This window comes from Physeter macrocephalus, chromosome 14 (genome assembly GCF_002837175.3).
Source record: "Physeter macrocephalus isolate SW-GA chromosome 14, ASM283717v5, whole genome shotgun sequence".
Taxonomy (NCBI): domain Eukaryota; kingdom Metazoa; phylum Chordata; class Mammalia; order Artiodactyla; family Physeteridae; genus Physeter; species Physeter macrocephalus.
The window spans coordinates 57,709,217-57,731,396 of record NC_041227.1 but is presented as its reverse complement, the minus strand read 5'-3'; the positions used below and the strand labels follow the sequence as shown (position 1 = coordinate 57,731,396).

The 22,180-nt window shown below is 40.2% G+C and overlaps 1 long non-coding RNA gene and 1 other non-coding gene across 3 annotated transcripts in view; one reads left to right on the top strand and one right to left on the bottom strand.

Annotated features, from left to right (window-relative positions):
- Window positions 1-682: 682 nt before the first annotated feature.
- On the bottom strand, window positions 683-754 carry TRNAT-CGU (transfer RNA threonine (anticodon CGU)). Its single transcript has one exon. It is a non-coding gene; the product is annotated as a tRNA-Thr (tRNA).
- A 165-nt stretch (window positions 755-919) lies between these two features.
- LOC102983998 (uncharacterized) overlaps window positions 920-22,180 on the top strand; it is a 79,392-nt gene continuing 58,131 nt past the window's right edge. Inside the window, exons 1-2 of one of the 2 annotated variants that reach the window (XR_002891675.3) lie at window positions 920-1,112; window positions 2,640-2,732. This is a non-coding gene — a long non-coding RNA (uncharacterized lncRNA). Of the gene's footprint in view, window positions 1,279-2,639; window positions 2,733-22,180 lie in introns of both variants that reach the window. The other variant, XR_002891674.3, reaches the window with a different exon arrangement.

Genomic DNA, 22,180 nt, shown 5'->3' with positions numbered 1-22,180 from the left:
AGACCAGAGATCCATCTTACTGGGGGGCAAACGGAGGCTCCGAGGGAGAGAGAGGAGAGAGCTTTAGATTTTCATGTCGGACCAGCGCCAAGTCTGGGCAGGATTTCCTCTCTAACGCAGTGCCTACAATGGATTTCCTTTTAAAAATAGCAAGCCAGACACCAGCTGACTCTGGGTGTGGGCTCAGTGTCAGGCAACGGCAGTTCTCTCATTAGTGTGGAAACAATTGGACTTTAATGTTCAGAAAAATGCTTAGTGGCTCTTGAACCAAGGGCCATCCGCTGTAGGTTTTTCTGCGCTAAAATCATTGCTCGGGCCACGGTTTTCACGTGACCTCCAGGGCCTCGCAGTTTAAGACCCCCGCCCACCCGGAGCCCTCCTCCATCCCGCACAGGACGAGGCGTCCGGGGACTGCAGGGGGCGCTGTCTGCAGTGAGCCAAACGCCCCGCCGGTCAAGTTGGCGGCACAGCAGTGCAGAGGCCGGACCACCCGGACTTTGACCTGCGCGGGCCGGAGAGAGCCTGAATCTAAACTGAGTGAAAACAGTTGGCTCCGTCGGCACCCAGAGGTGAAGATCTATTGATCAATACGGGATCCAGAAAGGATAGAACGTCGATGATTACTCTCGAAAAGTGGTCACACCCCTAAAAAGTCGCCCCCTTGTAGGGAAATGAGAACGCTAGGCACGGACGGGGTTCGAACCCGTGATCTTCGGTTTACGAGACCGACGCCTTACCACTTGGCCACCGCGCCTGCGTTAGAATGGCGGCTCGGCGAGCCTCTATCCTGGCGCCACTCCCGTGCGCTCGCCCCACGGGCACGAGCGCGGGCCCCAGCGCACCCGCCCGGCCCCGCCCTTTCGCAGCGGCCGGCGGGGCGGGGCTCAAGCGTGCGCGCGCCGGCCGCTCGCCGCGGACTCACGGCAGCAGAGCGGGGAGGGGAGTCCTTCCGCCTCTGCGTGTCCGAGTGGGGCCGGGGACCTCGTCTCCAGAGTCCCCAGAGTTCCCACAGGCTCGGCGGGAGGAACTCGTTTGGAGCTCGGGAGCGCTCAGGACGCTCGCAGGCATTTCAGAGCCAGGGGTTCGAATCCCAGCTCCACCAGAGAGACTCCGTGAGTTTGGACAACCGGTCTCGGGGCCTCAGTTTCCCCCCTAGGTTGAGGCACCCAGGAGGCGAAGGAAAAGGTTGTGGTTCCTTTACTACTAGCCCGACCCCTCGGGCGGTCCACGGCTGCCCTGCATGGAGCTGACGCTCAACGAGGGTTGTTGAATGAATGTGTAAGTTTTCTGAAATAAAAAGCCCCAAAGCTCCTCTTCCCCCAGGTTGCCGCGGTTGAGCCCTGGGGTGTGTGCCTGGCCCCGGGACCAGCAGCATCACTTGGGAGCTGGTTAGAAGAAATGCAACTTCTCTGGCTCATCCCAGACCTGCCCAATTAGACCTGCTTGGGGAGCCGGGCAATCTGGGCTTTAACAGGCTCTCCTCCAGGTGATGCAGCTGCGCGGGAAAGGCTGATACCCAATGCTCTAGACAATTGATACGCATATTCGCATTTATGTATTCAAACGTGCCCTTTTATTTTTATTCAAATGGACTGACTTTAAAGTGCACTTTGATTCTCAATTAATGTATGACTGTGTTAACTAATACAGTGGCTTGTAGTACATTTTATAATCACGATAAGTGATAGCATATATTATTTTTAAAATTAACAGTTTCTCTTATACATTAATGTGATGTGTACTATTACAGTATTGCATCTTAAATTATATATACTGCATTATATACTATAATATAATGCATGGATGGGATACCTTATTCTCTTTAATAGCTGGCACGGTTTCCCATCCAGTGGCTCTATCACAGTTGATTTAATCAATTTCTGGGAGTAAGGCCTTGCGTTGCCTGCAGCTTTTTAGCTGCACAGAACGTTCTGCTACATGCATCTTTGCCGCCTGGTACCAGTGATGCTCGCAGGGTATAAGGAGACATAAATTAAGAATGTCCACAGCCCACTGTGCAGGTGTATAGGCAAATGGGAAACCTATACATGCCAGGAAGTTGTGTTCACCAAGTTGCTTGAAATGTCACGGTTTGGGCAGGTGACTGGAAAAGGCCCTGACATTTACCCTCAGACAGGAACTCTGAGATACTGCTCCCGGAGTGCTTGAGATCTATGTGCAAATCTCACTGCAGCTCTTTAATTAAAAAAAACAAAAATTGAACATTTTCAGAATTAAAGTGTATTACTGAGCATTGCCTTTGAATGGTTGATGATAAAATTGGTTCCATTGTCCCCCTCCATTTTTTGGTGTTCACTGAGTTGTTGGAATTATTGTGCAGAAGTGATAGGGCTTATAAAAAGTGAAAAGAAATTAGCAAATGAGAGAACATCACATGTGAGCTGAGCCCAGAACTAACTGGCAGGTGGAATGGAAAGTAGATTCTAACAGGTGCTTTTTTCAGCTTTGTCTTCTGAGGGGAGAGAGGGGATTGAATGATAGAGGTGCATCTGTATCTTGATGGGCAGGTGGGATGCCTGAGGTACGTAGGGTCTGGGGTGTCCTGAGGGAGGCTGCCCCTGTGACCTTCTGTGAGCCCTAAAGTAGAGAACACAGGTCTGATCCTACTTATCTCACAGGTGTAAGGAGCCCTGAGAAGCCACAAATCTTGGACACCTGGCTGGAGGATCTGTCTGTCCTGGCCCCAGCGTCTTAGAGAGGTACCTGCACAGGTAGGTCTTCAAAAAGTATTGTAGAGGAAATTAACATGCGATTCCTTTCAGTGTGCTCCTCCATGTGGTTCTGGAGAACCTCCTTGGCCAGTGCCCTCCAGCTACGGTGCCAGCAGAGTCCTGGCGCTGAACTTCCTAGATAAGCCCTTCCCCGAGATTTTTACTCTGGTGCCCATTGCGCTCAAGACTAAGAAATCTGTGAATTTACCAAAAGTGTATGTAAAATGTGTGTGTATGTGTGTGTTTCTGGGAAAGGGATGTCACAGTTTTTATCAGGTTTTCAGAAAGGCTTGCTGAGGGTCCTAGAAACCTTCAAGCCTTTTTACTCCCTCACTCCTCTGAAATGATTCACCCGAACCCCACTGAAATGCAGTGGGTCTAAAAGTGATTAACCACAGTTGAGGTTGCTTGAAAAAATGAAGGTGTCTTGGAGACACTGTCTCCTTCCAGGCAGGACTCCTGCGGCCACCGGCTCCTCTGTTGGGGCTGCCCTCAACACCTTCACCCCTGCTTGCTGCCCGCCTCTCCGCCTCCCCGCCTCCCTGCCCCTCCCCAGCAAGGGCTGCATCCATTTTAGCAGCACTTCACAGTGTGTGAAGGGCTTTCACCTGCATTAGCTCCATGGAGCCTTGGTTGTGGCCTAGCACGCTTGGCACTTGAACGTGAACATCTTGGGAAGATGCAGATGGACCCTGTGGCGGGGCTGAGGTTCTGCCTTTCTCACAACCTCCCAGGCTGTGCTGGTGCTGCTGGTCCGGGCCCTCACTTTGAGAACTGCTTTAAAGAGTTCTTGGAGAAATTAATTTTCTTGCAGAGGAGGGAAGAAAAACCCCTCAGGCTTGGATATTTAGGTCGCCTGAGGTGATGACAGCAGGCTTTTCTCTGATAACCTAAATCAAGACTTTGCCTGAAGAAGGCTCTCTTAGCTACTCACAGCATCCCTGAGACTGCACTGTCGGTGACAGACAGTTTAGAACCCAGGGCCAGAGCCAGAGGCCCCAGCCCCCTGTCATTGCTTTATCTCATAAATTCAGGGTTTTCGAGCAGGCTTGATGAGGCCAGGCAGGTTATATGAACCTGTGAAATGAATGCGTGGAGGACACATGGAAGAAGGGGCCGAGGACTAGGTGATGTGGTGCCATCGTACATTCCCTCCAGAAATACATGCGTTCCAGTTGGGTCACATCTTTCAATTCCTGTCTTTTATTTACTATTATTATTATTATTTTAATTGAAGTATAGTTGGTTTACAATGTTGTGTTAGTTTCAGGTGTATAGCAAAGTGATTTTATATATATATATATATATATCTTTTTCAGATTCTCTTCCATTATAGGTTATTACAAGATACTGAATATAGTTCCCTGTGCTATACAATAGGTCCTTGTTGGTTATCTGTTTTTTGTTTTTTGTTTTTTTGCGGTACGCAGGCCTCTCACTGTTGTGGCCTCTCCTGTTGCGGAGCACAGGCTCTGGACGCCGCAGGCTCAGCGGCCATGGCTCACGGGCCCAGCCGCTCCGCGGCATGTGGGATCCTCCCGGACCGGGGCACAAACCCGTGTCCCCCGCATCAGCAGGCGGACTCTCAACCACTGCGCCACCAGGGAAGCCCTGGTTATCTGTTTTATATATAGTAGTGTGTATCTGTTAATCCCCAAATCCTAGTTTATCCCTTCCCACCCCTTTCCCCTTTGGTAACCATAAGTTGGTTTTCTATGTCTGTGCATCTATTTCTATTTCTGTTTTGTTAATAAGTTCACTGGTGTCATTTTTTTTAGATTCCGCATATAAATGATATATAATATTTGTCTTTGTCTTACTTCACTTAGTATGATAATTTCTGGGTCCATTTGTCTTTTTTATTTTAGCTACTCTAGTGGGTATGTGGTGGTACCTCATTTTAATTTGCATTTCCCTGATGACTAATGATGTTAAGCACTTTTTCATGCGCTCATTGGCCATTTGTTACATCGTCTTTTTTATTTATCTATTTATTTTTGGCTGCATCGGGTCTTAGTTGCGGCACACAAGGTCTTTCACTGTGGGATGTGGGCTCTCTAGTTGATGTGCGCGGGTCAGTAGTTGCAGTGCATGGGCTTAGTTGCCCTGCGGCATGTGGGAATCTTAGTTCCCCAACCAGGGATCGAACCTGCGTCCCCTGCATTGAAAGGCAGATTCTTAACCACTGGACCACCAGGGAAGTCCCTGTTACATCTTTTGTGAAGTGTCTGCTTAAATCTTTTGCCCATTTTTATAACTTGTTTGCCTTCCTATTTTTTTTTAAACCCAGTTCTTTTTCTTTTTTTTTAAAATAAATTTGTTTTGTTTTTGGCTGTGTTGGGTCTTTGTTGCTGCGCGTGGGCTTTCTCTAGTTGCGGCGAGCGGGGGCTACTCTTCATTGCCGTGCGTGGGCTTCTCGTTGCGGTGGCTTCTCTTGTTGTGGAGCACGGGCTCTAGGCACGTGGGCTTCAGCAGTTGTGGCACACAGGCTCAATAGTTGTGGCTCACGGGCTCTAGAGTGCAAGCTCAGTAGTTGTGGCACACAGGCTTAGTTGCTCCACGGCATGTGGCATCTTCCTGGACTAGGGCTCGAACCCGTGTCCCCTGCGTTGGCAGGAGGATTATTAACCACTGCACCACCAGGGAAGCCCACCTTCCTATTTTGGAATCATCAGAGTTCGTTGTATGTTCTGGACACAAGTCTTTTTTCAGATATACGTATTGTTAGTATTTTCTCCTACTTGGTGGCTTGCCTTTGCGTGTTCTCAGTGGGGTCTCTCAAAGTGCAGACGTTTTTAATTTTGATGAAGTCCAATTTATCAGTGTTTTTCTTTTATGCTTTTTTGTGTCCTAAGAAAGCTTTGTCTACCTAGGTCACAAAGGTTTTCTCCAGGAATTTTTATCATTTTAGCTTTTACATTTAGGTCTAGAATCCATTTTGAGTTAATTTTTGTGTATGGTGTGAGGTTGGGCTTGATGTCCATTTTTTCCCATATCCAGCACCACTTGTTGAAACGATTATCCTCTCTCCATGCAACTGCCGTGGTACCTTTGTTAAAATTCACCTGACCATGTACGTGTGGTCTGTTCCTGTGGTTTGTGTTCCATTGATCTGTATATCTATCTGTATGCCAATTACCACACAGTCTTTGATTGTATTTTATGGAGAGTACTGAAATCACGTATTGTAAATCCTCCAAATTTGTTCTTCTTTTACAAAACTGTTTTGCCTATTCTAGTCCTTTGTTTCCATATGATTTTCTGTATACTTTTTAGAATCAGCTCATCAGTTTCTACAGAATGCCTGCTCGGATTTTGATTGGGATTGTAGTGAAGCTATAATTGAATTTGGGGGAAATTAATGTCAACACTATTGAGTCCCCGCATCTATGAATATTTCAGTTGTTTGTTGCTGGTGACTATGACTCTTGGATTCTAAATTCATTGCGTTGGCATTTCATCATGTGAGATTTCTGTGATTTTCAGTGGAAGAGCAGCTAGAAAGTTAGTGGTACCTGTGTTTACCTTCTTTTGGCATTCCATCCAAGCAGGAATCCCTGCCACACAGAGGCAGTGTGCAGGCCCCTGCAGAACATAGCAAGGTGAGGACTGAAGCAGGATGTGTTGCCTGTGTAACCTCTGAAAAACTGAAGGTCTCCCAGCTTGGAGAGAGAGGCAGTAGTTTTTTCAACTCCCTTTCACAAATAATGCCAACCATACAGAAAATGGTACAAAGAGGAATTCTGCAGAAAAATTATAGCTGTATAGAATGCCCTGATATCACCTCATCAAGTCAATCTTAGAACCTCTAACCCTGGAAAAATAAGTTTAAATTGGTTCATTCCAGAACCAGAATAAGATCAAGTTGGCAGCTATAAACAATAAAAAGTTTTGTTCTTTCTCTTTTCCCTTTTTTTTTTTTTCCCCCAGATATGCTCTGAAAAGGTCAACCAGATTATCTGAGGCACAAACATTCGTGTGCAGAGTTTGGTGACGGTTTTATGGATATAAAAAGCAGTCGACAGTAACAGGATAAATTGCTATTTCTCTTATTACTTGTCCTGCATTAGGTGGAGGACTCCCACCCTCTCAGCTCTCAATTCCCTCCTCTCTCTCCTCTTCCTTTTCGAGGTGACCGCTGTTAGGAGTTTTTTTTGGATTTTCCCACATCTTTTTCTTTTCCTGTTGATATGTGTTTATACATAGGAAACGTAGTGTTTTGGGGGCATGTTCTCCCCGACAAATGGTACATATTGTGCATATTTTGTAAACATGTCTTCTTTTTTTTTTTTTTTTGTGGTATGCGGGCCTCCCTCTGCTGTGGCCTCTCCCGTTGCGGAGCACAGGCTCCGGACGCGCAGGCTCAGCGGCCATGGCTCACGGGCCCAGCCGCTCCGCGGCATGTGGGATCCTCCCAGACCGGGGCGCGAACCCGGTTCCCCTGCATCGGCAGGCGGACGCGCAACCACTGCGCCACCAGGGAAGCCCCCACCACAAATTTTTAAAATGTAAAAAACATTCTTAGCTTGCAAGCGGTACAAAAATAGTAGGCAGGCGGACGCGCAACCGCTGCGCCACCAGGGAAGCCCAACATGTCTTCTTTTTGATATTAACTCTACAAAGCATCAGAGGTCTAACCATGTCACTCCCTATGGCTCTAGCTCATTCCTTTTAACTCCTGTATTCTAGTCTGCTCGGGGGACTGTAGCACAGTTTTAATAAATCCCCTATTGCTGGCCACCTGGGTTGTTTCCAAGTTTTCTTCATTACAAGCAGAGCTGCTCTTGCATCTTTGCACGTGGCTCCCAGTGCACACGTATGGAAGGTTCTTTAGCATAGATGTCAGGGTCATTGCTTTCCTAAGATAACTTTCTGCCGTACTGTAGCAGCCTTAAGCAAACAGTGCTGCAAGCATCTGCTTGCTGATGAGTGAGCCGGCCTTCAGTGCTGCTGGGCTACGGGAGTTGTATTTGCTCTTGCTTGAGGCTCTTATTTTCAACTTTGTGCGGAGTTGGTTTGGACGAGGCAGAAACAATCAGCCATGCACTTTGTGTGATGTCTTGGCTGAGGTCCGCCCAATGTGGTGGAGACGTGTTATGGGTGTGAGTGTGTTGGTATCAAACCGAACAAATTCCTTTGGTTTCCAGTATTATGAGCTTGTAAGAAACATTATGTGAATGTCCCAAATGGGTTCCTTCACATATGTTGCCACGTTGTATAAAGTAGTACCAGCATCTCACATGAATGATACAAGGTGTGTGTTTATTAGTACCACAAAGAATCATTTATTTTCCTTTAGGTTTATTCATAGTATATGATATTTCAAAAACTCAAACCTTTAATCATTAACCAGGAAGTCATTTTGATAGATAGACAGACAGACAGATAGATAGGATGGATGTTGATCTTTTCCTAGGCCTTGTATTTTAAGATCATTGTTATGTAAGTGACACTTGATGTAACGGGTTTCAAAAATTTCTTTTTAGCCATTGCAAAGTTTTGGAGAATTTATGCTTGTTATTGGGGCATCTTCCAATATACCCCCCTCCCCCAACCTTTTAAAGCTAGGAGTTGAAGCAGTATATACATGGTTAAAGATGAAATATATGTTATGAAGTTAAAAGTGACTATTTAAAGATGTCATCTCCCATCATCAGATGCCAATTATCCTATCCCCAGCTTTTGACGTAGGAGGTGATTATTCCCAGGGATGTTCTTGGCAACTTGAAAAGATAAATGGGTGGAAGGAAACGAGAGCAAATGTGATGATAAATTTACTTACAGAGCAGAACCTACCTTTTGCATTTTCCCCTCGTGGTTCCGCTTTAGTGCTGTGAAACTGTACATATACACGTAAAACTTAGGTAGAAAAATGTTGAACATGAAAGATGACCTTTTCCATTTTTCCTTGTTCCATTATGGACAAGTTAGAATTGCTTTTTTGGAAACATGAGTAAGATTTTATTGGAAACATTTTGCTGTTCTTCTCTCTCCTTTCATGGTTTTTAAAAAGCTGTCACTGTGTTTTCTTGTGATGCTTTCTGTCTCTGTAACTGCTTGTTGGACCAACTAGAGGTCTTGGAAGTGTGAACAGTTTCTCTGGCGTTTACCTCTGTATGTTTGCCAGTTGTCATGGTATATTAGTGAGTGCTGTTTAATCCCATGCTAGCTCTAAAAATAACACGATGGGAAATATTTAGAGAAAGTTTAAACACTGCATCCAGATCTCAGCTTATCTCAAATAAAAGCCACTAGTTCCATTCAGGTAAAAACACTTGTAGAAATCCAGGGTGGCTTTTTTCTTTTGAATTGGGGTTTTGGTTTTTGGTTGTCTCTTCCTGTCCTTTTGTAATCCATCTCCCCCACCCTCCAACAGCCATTCTGCTTTCTGTCACTATCTGTTAGTTTGTATATCCTAGAATTTTATATAAATGGACTCGAAACAGTATGTATTCTTTTTCTTTTTTTAAAAAATTGGGGACTTCCCTGGCAGTGCAGTGGTTAAGACACCATGCTTCCAATGCAGGGGGACACAGTTTGGATACCTAGTCGGAGAACTAAGATCCCACGTGCTGCATGGCGCAGCCAAAAAAATATATATGTAAGATTGAAGTATAGTTAATTTACTAATAATATACTAATTTACTATACACAAGTATAGTGTTGTGTCAATTACTGCTGTACAGCAAAGTGATTCAGTTTTATATATATATATATATATATATATACACACACATACCTTCTTTTTTAAAAAAATATTCTTTTCCATTGTGGTTTATCATAGGATATTGAATATAGTTCTCTGTGCTATATAGTAGGACCTTGTTGTTTTATGTATTCTTTTCCTGACTTCTTTCATTCAGTGTAATTATTTCAAGACCCATCCATGTTGTACGATATTGTGAACCAAGAGTTTGTTCCTTGTTACTTATGAGTGGTATGGACATTTGAGTTGTTTACAGTTTGGGGCTATTACAAATAAAGCTGCTATGAACATTTGTGTACCAACATTTGAAAGAACATTAAAAAGCTTTCCTTCCTTTTGGGTGAATACATAGGAGTGGAATGCCTGGATCAGATGTTTATATTTTTAGGAAACTGACTGTTTTCCAGCAGAGTGGTTGTGCCATTTTGCATCCCCACTGGCAGTGTAAGAGAGTTCCAGTTCCTCCACATCCTCATCAACACGTGGTATGGTTAGTCTTTTAAATTTAATTTAGCCATTCTAACAGGTGGGCAGTGCTATTTCATTGTTTTAGTTTGCATTTCTCTAATGACTAATGAAGTTGAGCATTTTTTCATGTGTTTATCTACTATTCATCTGTCTTCTTTGGAGAAGTGTTCATACGCCTTATGCATTTTTTATTGGGTTGTTTTTCTGTTTTTTTTGGCCGTGGCACGCGGCTTGTGGGCTCTTAGTTCCCCGACCAGGGATCGAACCCATGCCCTCTGCAGTAGAAGTGGGGAGTCTTTTTTTAAAAAAAATAAATTTATTTATTTATTTTTGGCTGCGTTCGTCTTCGTTGCTGCGCTTGGGCTTTCTCTAGTTGTGGCAAGTGGGTGCTACTCTTCATCATGGTGTGTGGGCTTCTCACTGCGGTGGCTTCTCTCGTTGTGGAGCACGGGCTCTAGGTGCATGGGCTCAGTAGTTGTGGCACGCCGGCTCAGTAGTTGTGGCGCACAGGCTTAGTTGCTCCGCAGAATGTGGGATCTTCCTGGACCAGGGCTTCACCCCTTGTCCCCTGCATTAGTAGGCGGATTCTTAACCACTGTGCCACCAGGGAAGTCCCAAGGAAGTGCAGAGTCTTAACCACTGGACCACCAGGGAAGCCCCCTCATTATTGAATTTTGAAAGTTCTTGATATATTCTGGATACAAATCCTTTATCAGATATATGATTTCCAAATATTTTCTCCCCTGTGTGGCTCTTTTTCTTCTCTTAACAGTGTTCTTTTAAGAGCAGAAGTTTTAAATTTTGATAAAATCCGATTTATCTATTTGTTCTCCTTTGCATCATTCTTTTCTTGTTATATCTAAGAAACTTTGCCTAACTCAAAGTAACAATGTTTTTTTCCTATGTTTTCCTCTAAAAGTTTTATAATTTGAGTTTTTACATTTAGGTCGATGACCCATTTATAGTTAAATTTGTATATATTGTGGGTTATGAATGGAAGTTCGCTTTTTTGTATATAGGTATCAAATTGTTCCAGTGTCTTTTGTTGAAAAGACCATCCTTTCTCCACTGAATTGCCTTTGCACTTTTGTTGAAAATAAGTTGTCCACATATGTGTGGGCCTATTTCTGGGCTCTATTTTGTTCCATTGATCTATTTGTCTATTTTTACACCAGTTCCACACTATCTTAACTAATGCAGGTTTATAATAAATCTTGAAATCAGGTAGTGTTAGTATTCCAACTTGGTCCTTCCTTTTGACTATTCTAGTTCCTTTATATTTCCATGTGAATTTTAGACTCTGGTAACAATTTATACAAGAAGCCTATTGGGATTGCATTAAATCTTTAGGTCAATTTGGAGAGAACTGGCATATTGACACTATTGAGTCCTCCAGTCCCTGGACATGATATATCTCTTGATTTATTTAGGTCTTCTTTAATTTCTCTCAGCAGTGTTTTTGTCATTCCCAGTGTACACACCTTTCACATATTTTGTCAGATTTATTTTTCATATTTTAGAATATATTATAAATGATATTATTTAAAAATATCAAGTCCTGATTGTTCATTACTGGTAGATGGAAATGCACTTGATTTTTTTATATTGGCCTGCTATTCTGCCACCTTGCTAAACTCACTTATTGGTAGTCTTTTGGTAGATTCCTTCAGATTTCTATATAGGCAGTCATGTATGTAATCTGTGAATAGTGACAGTTTTACTTCTTCCTTTCCAATCTGAATGCTTTTTATTTATTTTTCTTGCCTTATTGTCTAGAACTTCCAGTATAATGTTGAGTAGAAGTGGTGAGAGAGGACATTCTTAGTTTATTTCTGATCTTAAGGAGAAAGCATTCGGTCTTTCAATATTAGGCATGGTGTTCCCTGTGGGTTTGTCATAGATGGCCGTTATCAGGTTAGGAAGTTCCCTTTTATTCCTAATTGGTGAGGGATTTTTAAAAAAATCAGGAATGAATGTCAGCTTTTTTCAAATGCTTCCTCTGTGTCTATTAAGATGATCATGGTTTTAAATTTTTTTAGTTTGTTAATATGGTAAATTACACTGATTGATTATTCAAACATTAAACCATCCTTATATTCCTTGGACAAACTCCACTTGGTTAGGATATATTATCCTTTTTATATATTGTTGGATTCAGTTTTCTAAAATTTGTTTAGAAATGTTCTATGTTCCTGAAGGATATTGGTCAGTAATTTACTTTTCTAGTAATGTCTTTGTCTGGCTTTGGTGTCAGGGTAATACTGGCATCATAGAATAAGTTGGGAGGTATTGCCTCCTTTTCAGTTTTCTAGAAGAGTTTGCATATAACTGGTATTGTTTATTCCTTAAATGATTGGTAGAATTCACCAGGAAAGCCATCTGGGCCTGCAGTTTCCCTTATGAAAAGGCTTTTCACTATTAATTCAACTTTAAAAAAATAGATATAGGGTTAATCAGGTTATTTATTTCTTCTTAAGTGAACTTCATGATTTGACTTTCAAGGAATTGTTTCATCTAAGTCGTTGAATTTATTGACATAAAGTTTTTCATAATATTGCCTTATCCATTTCATACTTGTAGAATCTGTAGTGATGTCACCTCTCTCGTTCCTGATATTGGTAATTTGTGTTCTCTTGCTCTGTTTTCCTGATTTGTCTGTTGGAGGTTTATCACTTTTACTGATCTTCAGGGACCAGTTTCTAGTTCCATTGATTTTTCTGTATTGCTTTTCTGTTTATTTCATTGACTTCTGCTCTGGCCTTTATTATTTACTTTCTTCGATTTTAGGTTTAATTTGCTTTTCTTTTTCTAGTTTTTTTTTGTTTTTTTTTTTAGGGTGGACACTGAGGCCATTGATTTGAGAACTTTTTTTTTCTAATAAAGGCATTTAGTGCTATAAAAGTTCTCTTCAGATACCGCTTTAGCAGGTTATCACACCACTTGATATATTGTGTTTTTATTTTCATTCAGTTCAAAATACTTATTTTCTCCTTTGGCTTATATTTTTTTGTCCCACAGGTTACACAAAAGTGTGTTAGTTTCTAAATATTTCGGGATTTTCAAAAGGATCTTCCTTTTATTAATTCCTACTTTAACTTCACTGTGGTTGGGGAACATGTGCTGTTGAAAAGAATGTGTATTCTGTTGTTGGGTGAAGTGTTGTATAAATGTCAATAAGGTCAAGTTGGCTGCTAGTATCGTTTTTGTATTTTTGGTTTTTTAAAAAATCCGTACTGATTTTCTGTTGACTTGTTCAATCAATTACTGAGAGAGGGTATTGACATCTTTGGCTATAATTATGGATTTGTCTATCCCTCCCTGAATTTCTGTAATTTTTTTGTTTCATGTAGTTTGAATTTGTTTTTAGGTGCATAAACATTTAGCATTCTTTTGACTTCTTCATGAATTTATCATTATGAAATGACCTTCTTATCTTTAGTAATATTCTTAGTCCTGAAATCTCTGAAATTTTGTCTTATATAAATATAGCCATTCCAATAATTGATTAGTATTAGCATGGTATACCTTTTTCTATATGCTTCCTTTTAACCTATATCTGTGTTTTTATATTTAAGGTGTGTTTCTCATAGGCAGTATAGAGTTGTTTTGCTTTTTTAGCCATTCTGAAAATCTTTGCTTTTTAATTGAATTATTTAGACCATTTACATTTAATGAGACAATTGATATGAGTAAGTTTAAATTCATCATCTTGCTACTTGTTTTCTATTTGTCCCATCTGTTTTTCCTTCCCTTTTCTCTCTTTTTATACAGCTTTGATTTTGTTAGTTTTTATAGTTCCATTTATCACCTTGTTTGATTTATTAGCTATCACTCTGTTTTTTGGTTTTTGTTTTTAATTTAGTGTTTGCTGTAGGATTCATAATATATATCTTTAACTTATCACTGTCTATCATTAAGTGATATTATACCACTTAACATATAACGTAAACATTTTACAATAATATGCTCCCATTCTCTCTACCTGACCTTTATGTTTTTGTTTTCATATATTTTACTTTTACATATGTTATAAAGCCCATACAACATTTGTTGTTAATTTTGTTTAAATAGTCAGTTAACCTTTAGGAGATTTAAATACTAAGAAAAACTGTCATATACTTATTTACATAGTTACCATTTCTGGTGTTCTTCATTTCTTTGTGTATATCCAGACTTCCATCTGGCACTTTTCCTTCTGCCTGAATTCTTCCTTTAACATTTCTTCTTATAAGAATCTGAATACAGTGAATTGTTGCAGCTTTTGTATGTCAGAGAACGTCTTGCCTTCATTTTTTAAAAAATAAATTTATTTTTTATTTTTATTTATTTTTGGCCACGTTGGGTCCTCGTTGCTGTGTGTGGGCTTTTTCTAGTTGTGGCGGGTGGGGGCTAGTCTTTGTTGTGGTGCACAGGCTTCTCATTGCGGTGGCTTGTCTTTGTTGCGGAGCACGGGCTCTAGGCACGCGGGCTCAGTAGTTGTGGCACGTGGCTCTAGAGCGCAGGCTCAGTAGTTGTGGCGCATGGGCTTAGTTGCTCCATGGCATGTGGGATCTTCCTGGACCAGGGCTCAAACCCGTGTCCCCCGTATTGGCAGGCGGATTCTTAACCCCTGAGCCCCTAGGAAAGCCCCTGCCTTCAATTTTGAAAGATACTTTTGCATGTTATAGAACTCTAGGTTGACAGATTTCTTTCAGAATTTTTTTTCTCCTTTTTTTGGCGGTACGCGGGCCTCTCACTGTTGTGGCCTCTCCCGTTGTGGAGCACAGGCTCCGGACACGCAGGCTCAGCGGCCATGGCTCATGGGCCCAGCTGCTCCACAGCATGTGGGATCTTCCCAGACCGGGGCATGAACCCGTGTCCCCTGCGTCAGCAGGTGGACTCTCAACTACTGCGCCACCAGGGAAGCCCCTCTTTCAGAATTTTAAAGATGGTACTCCACTACCCTGTATCATTTCCAACAAATCTGCCATCATTCTTATCTTTGCTCCATTATTCATAATGTGTCTTTTCCCCGTCTGCTTTTTTTTTTTTTTTTTTTTGGCGTTACGCGGGCCTCTCACTGTTGTGGCCTCTCCCGCTGCAGAGCACAGGCTCCGGACGCCCAGGCTCAGCGGCCATGGCTCACGGGCCCAGCCGCTCCACGGCACGTGGGATCCTCCTGGACCGGGGCACGAACCTGTGTCCCCTGCATCAGCAGGCGGACTCCCAACCACTGCGCCACCAGGGAAGCCCCTCCCCGTCTGCTTTTTAAAAACATATTTAATGGTGATAAAATACAGATAATGTAAATTTTACCATTGTAACCATTTTTAAGTGTACAGTTCAGTGGCATTAAGAAATTCACATTGTGCAACCATCATCATTATTCATCTCCAGAACTATTTGCATCTTGCAAAACTGCAACTCTGTACTCACTAAACAATAACTCTCTATTTTCCCCTATAGCAATCCCTGGTAATGACCATTCTACTGTCTGTGTGTGAATTTGATTACTCTAGGTATCTTATATGAGTGGAAGCATACAATATTTAAAAAATACTTTTTAAAATTGAGGTATAGTTGATGTACAACATTATACAAGTTTCAAATGTACAGCATAGTGATTCACAATTTTTAAAGGTTATACTCCATTTATAGTTATTATAAGATATTAGTTATATTCCCTGTGTCATATAATATATCCTTATAGTTTATTTATTTTATACATAATAATTTGTACCTCTTGTTCTCCTACCCATGTCTTGCCCCTTCCCTCTTCACTCTCCCCACTGGTAACCACTAGTTTGTTCTCTATATCTGTGAGTCTGTTTCCTTTTCGTTATATTTACTAGTTTGTTTTATTTTTCATATTCCATACGTAAGTGATATCATACAGTATTTGTCTTTGTCTGACTTATTTCACTTAGTCCCTCCAAGTCCATCCATGTTGTTGCAAATGGTAAAATAGCATTCTTTTTTATGGCTTAATAGTATTCCATTGTATACATACACCGCATCTGTTTTTAAAATGAATGAATGAATTAATTTATGGCTGCGTTGGGTCCTCATTGCTGTGCGTGGGCTTTCTCTAGTTGTGACGAGCAGGGGCTATCTTCGTTGCAGTGTGTGGGCTTCTCATTGTGGTAGCTTCTCGTTGCAGAGCAAGGGCTCTAGGAGTGTGGGCTTCAGTAGTTGTGACACTCGGGCTCAGTAGCTGTGGCTCACAGGCTCTAGAGCATAGGCTCAGTAGTTGTGGCGCATGGGCTTAGTTGCTCCGTGGCATATTTTTGGATATATACCCAGTAGTGGAATTGCTGGATCATGTGGTAGTTCTGTTTTTAGTTTTTTGAGAAACTGCTATACTGTTTTACACAGCGGTTGCACCAATTTACATTCCCACCAACAGTACACAAGTGTTCCCTTTTCTCCACGTCCTTGCCAACATTTATTATTTGTGGTCTTTTTAATGATAGCCTTTCTGACAGGTGTGAGGTGATATCTCACTGTGGTTTTAATTTGCATTTCTCTGATGATTAACAATGTTGAGCATCTTTTCCTGTGCCTGGGCCATCTGTATGTCTTCCTTGGAAAAATGTCTATTCAGGTCTTCTGCCCATTTTTTAATTGGATTGTTTTTTTGATATTGAGTTATATGAGCTGTTTATATATTACAGATATTAACCCCTTATTGGTCATAGCATTAGCAAATATTTTCTCCTATTTAGTAGGTTGTCTTTTTATTCTGTCAATGGTTTCCTTTGCTGCGCAAAAGCTTTTAAGTTTCCTTAGGTCCCATTTGTTTATTTTTATTTCCTTTGCTTTAGGAGACAGATCCAAAAATATATTGGTTTGATTTATGTTGAAGAGTTTTCTGCCTATGTCATAATAATTTGTACCTCTTGTTCTCCTACCCATGTCTTGCCCCTTCCCTCTTCACTCTCCCCACTGGTAACCACTAGTTTGTTCTCTATATCTGTGAGTCTGTTTCCTTTTCGTTATATTTACTAGTTTGTTTTATTTTTCATATTCCATACGTAAGTGATATCATACAGTATTTGTCTTTGTCTGACTTATTTCACTTAGTCCCTCCAAGTCCATCCATGTTGTTGCAAATGGTAAAATAGCATTCTTTTTTATGGCTTAATAGTATTCCATTGTATACATACACCGCATCTGTTTTTAAAATGAATGAATGAATTAATTTATGGCTGCGTTGGGTCCTCATTGCTGTGCGTGGGCTTTCTCTAGTTGTGGCGAGCAGGGGCTATCTTCGTTGCAGTGTGTGGGCTTCTCATTGTGGTAGCTTCTCGTTGCAGAGCAAGGGCTCTAGGAGTGTGGGCTTCAGTAGTTGTGACACTCGGGCTCAGTAGCTGTGGCTCACAGGCTCTAGAGCGTAGGCTCAGTAGTTGTGGCGCATGGGCTTAGTTGCTCCGTGGCATATTTTTGGATATATACCCAGTAGTGGAATTGCTGGATCATGTGGTAGTTCTGTTTTTAGTTTTTTGAGAAACTGCTATACTGTTTTACACAGCGGTTGCACCAATTTACATTCCCACCAACAGTACACAAGTGTTCCCTTTTCTCCACGTCCTTGCCAACATTTATTATTTGTGGTCTTTTTAATGATAGCCTTTCTGACAGGTGTGAGGTGATATCTCACTGTGGTTTTAATTTGCATTTCTCTGCTGATTAACAATGTTGAGCATCTTTTCCTGTGCCTGGGCCATCTGTATGTCTTCCTTGGAAAAATGTCTATTCAGGTCTTCTGCCCATTTTTTAATTGGATTGTTTTTTTGATATTGAGTTATATGAGCTGTTTATATATTACAGATATTAACCCCTTATTGGTCATAGCATTAGCAAATATTTTCTCCTATTTAGTAGGTTGTCTTTTTATTCTGTCAATGGTTTCCTTTGCTGCGCAAAAGCTTTTAAGTTTCCTTAGGTCCCATTTGTTTATTTTTATTTCCTTTGCTTTAGGAGACAGATCCAAAAATATATTGGTTTGATTTATGTTGAAGAGTTTTCTGCCTATGTTTTCTTCTAGGATTTTTATGGTTTCTGATCTTACATTTAGGTCTTTAATACATTTCAAATTTATTTTTGTATATGGTGTGAGGAAATGTTCTAATTTCATTCTTTTATGTGTAGCTGTCCAGTTTTCCCAGCACCACTTATTGAAGGGAATGTCTTTTCTCCATTGTATATTCTTGTCTCCCTTGTCATAGATTAACTGACCATAAGCATGTGGGTTTATTTCTGGGCTCTCTATTCTATTCCATTGATCTATGTGTGATTGTGCCAGTACCATACTGTTTTGATTATTGTAGTTTTGTAGTATAGACTGAAGTCAGGGAGCATGATTCCTCCAGCTCTGTTCTTCTTTCTCAAGATTGTTTTGGCTATTTGGGGACTTCTGTTTCCATAAAAATGCCTTTGGTATTTTGCTAGGGAATCTGTCAATTGCCTTGGGTAGTATGGTCATTTTAACAATACCGATTCTTCCAATCCATGAACATAGTATGTCTTTTTTAAAAAATTACTTTTATTTTATTTTATTTTACTTATTTATTTGGTTGTGTTGGGTCTTAGTTGCAGCTCATGGGCTCCTTAGTTGTGGCTCGCAGTTTCCTTAGTTGTGGCTCATGGGCTCCTTAGTTGTGGCATGGGAACTCTCAGTTGTGGTATGCATGTGGGATCTAGTTCCTGGACCAGGGATTAAACTCGGGCCCCCTGCATTGGGAGCACAGAGTCTTAACCACTGCACCACCATGGAAGTCCCCATGACATATCTTTTGGTGTTTGTCATCTTCAGTTTCTTTCATCAGTGTCTTATAATTCTCTGAGTGCAGGTCTTTTACCTCCTTAGGTAGGTTTATTCCTAGGTGTTTTATTCTTTTTGATGCAATGGTAAGTGGGATTGTTTTCTTAATTTCTCTTTCTGATAGCTCATCGTTAGTGTATAGAAATGCAACAGATTTCTGTATATTAATTTTGTATTCTGCGACTTCATCAAATTCATTGATGAGTTCTAGTAGTTTTCTGGTGGTGTCTTTAGGATTTTCTATGTATAGTATCATATCATCTACAAACTTTGATAGTTTTACTTCTTTCCAATTTGGATTCGTTTTATTTCTTTTTCATCTGTGATTGCTGAGGCTAGGACTTCCAATACTATGTTGAATAAAAGTAGTGAGAGTGGGCATCCTTGTCTTGTTCCTGATCTTAGAGGAAATGCTTTCAGCTTTTCATCACTGAGTATGATGTTAGCTGTGGGCTTGTCATATATCACCTCTATTATGTTGAGGTATGCTTCCTCTATGCCCACTTTCTGGAGAGATTTTATCATAAATGGACGTTGAATTTTGTCAGAAGCTTTTTCTGCATCTATTGAGATGACCATATGATTTTTATTCTTCAATTTGTTATTGCGGTGTATCATATTGATTGATTTGTGGATAGTGAAAAATCCTTGCATCCCTGGGGTAAATCCCACTTGATCGTAGTATTTGATCCTTTTAATGTATTGCTGGATTTGGTTCGCTAACATTTTGTTGAGGATTTTGCATGTATGTTCATCAGTGATATTGGCCTCTAATTTTCTTTTTTTTATATCTTTGTCTGGTTTGGGTGTCAGGTTGATGCTGGCCTCATAGAATGAGTTTGGAAGTGTTTCTTCCTCTGCAGTATCTGGAGTAGTTTGAGAAGGATAAGTGTTAACTCTTCTTTAAATGTTTGGTAGCATTCACCTGTGAAGCCATCTGGTCCTGGAGTTTTATTTGTTGGGAGTTTTAAAATACTGATTCAATTTCATTACTGGTAATTGGTTTGCTCACATTTTCTATTTCTTCCTTGTTCAGTATTGAGAGATTGTACATTTCCAGGTATTTGTCCATTTTTTCTAGGCTGTCCATTTTATTGGCATATAGTTGTTCATAGTAGTCTCTTATAATCTTTTGTATTTCTGTGATGTTGGTTATAATTTCTCGTTTTTCATTTCTGATTTTATTGATTTGGGCCCTCTCTTTTTCTTGATGAGTCTGGCTAAAGGTTTATCAATTTTGTTTATCTTTTCAAAGAATCAATTCTTAGTTTCATTGATCTTTTCTATTGTTTCTTTAGTCTCTATGTATTTCTGCTCTGATCTTTATGATTTCTTTCCTTCTACTAACTTTGGGTTTTGTTCTTCTTTTTGTAGTTCCTTTAGGTGTAAGGTTAGGATGTGTATTTGATATTTTTCTTGTTTCCTGAGGTAAGCTTGTATCCCTTTGAACTTCCCTCTTAGAACTGCTTTTGCTGCATACCATTGATTTCGGATTGTTATGTTTTCATTTTCATTTGTCTCCAGGTATTTTAAAATTTCCTCTTTGATTTCTTCAGTGATCCATTGGTTGTTTAATAGCATATTGTTTCGCCTCCACGTGTTAGGGTTCTTTGCAGTTTTTTCTTGTAGCTGATTTCTAATCTCATAGCGTTGTGGCCGGAAAAGATGCTTAATATGATTTAAATTTTCTTAAATTTACCAAGGCTTGTTTTGTGTCCTGGCATTTGATCTATCCTGGAGAATGTTTCATGTGCACTTGAAAAGAATGTGTTGGAATTATACAGTATGTATATTTTTGTGACTGACTTATTTCACTTAGCATAAGGTCCTCAATGTTCATCCATGTACAATGTGCTGGAATTTCCTTTTTAGTAGGGGTGAATAATATTCCATTGTATGTATATACCACATTTTGTTTATCCATTCATCAGTGGACACTTGGGTTGCTGCCACCTTTTGGCTATTGTGAATAATTCTGCTATGCACAGGAGTATATAAATATCTCTTCAAGACACTGCTTTCAATCCTTTTGGGTATATACCTAGAGTGGAATTGATGGATCACATGGTAATTCTATTTTTAATTTTTTTTGAGGAACTTCCATATTGTTTTCCATAGCAGCTGCACCATTTTACACTCCCACCAATGATTGCACAAGGATCCCAGTTTCTCCAAATCTTCACCAATACCTGTTATTTTGTTTTTTGAAAGAGTATCCATCCTAATGGGTGTAAGATGATATCACATTTGATTTTTATTTGCATTTCCCTACTGATTAATGATGTTGAACATCTTTTCATATGCTTATTGACCATTAGTATACCTTCTTTGGAGAAATGTCTGTTTAAGTTGTTTGTCCATCTTTGAATTGCGTTGTTTTTGTCTTTTGTTGTTGTTGAGTTGCAGGAATTCTTGACATATTCTGTCAATGTTTGCTTTATATATTTAGGGTCTGATGTTTGCATATGTTTGTAATTATATTATTGGTGAATTGACCCTTTTATCATTATATAATGTCCTTCTTTATCTCTTGTAATAGTTTTTTAAATTTAAAGTCTATTTTGTCTGATATTAGCATAGCTACTCCTGTTCTCCTGTGGTTACTATTTGCACAGAATAACTTTTTCCATCCTTTTGCTTTAAATCTATGCAGGTTCTTAGCTCTAAAGTGAGTCTCTCATAGACAGCATCTAGTTGGATTCTCTTTTTTAATTCGTTCTGCCAATCTGTGTCTTTTAATTGGGGGAATGTAATCCTTTTACATTTAATTACTGATAGGGAATTGCCATTTTATTTGCTTTCTGTATATCTTATACCTTTTTTGTCCCTTCCTTCCATACTGCCTTCCTTTGTGTTTAGATGAATTATTTTAGTAGTGGCATGTTTTGATTCCCTTCTCATTTCCTTTTTCTTTTTTTAAAATAAATATATAAATTTATTTTTTAACAAAAGAAATTTGGGACAAGAAGGAAAGTAGATTACCAACTTAATCTAATCTTTCAGATTGCTTCTATTTTTTTTTTGAATTTTATTTATTTTTTTATACAGCAGGTTCTTATTAGTTATTCATTTTATACATATTAATGTATATATGTCAATCCCAATCTCCCAATTCATCACACCACCACCACCACCACCTCCGCCACTTTTCCCCCTTGGTGTCCATACGTTTGTTCTCTGCATCTGTGTCTCAATTTCTGCCCTGCAAACTGGTTCATCTGTACCATTTTTCTAGGTTCCACATATATGTGTTAATATGTGATACTTGTTTTTCTCTTTCTGACTTACTTCACTCTGTATGACAGTCTCTAGATCCATCCATGTCTCTACAAATGACCCAATTTCGTTCCTTTTTATGGCTGAGTAATATTCCATTGTATATATATACCACATCTTCTTCATCCATTTATCTGTTGATGGGCATTTAGGTTGCTTCCATGTCCTGGCTATTGTAAATAATGCTGCAGTGAA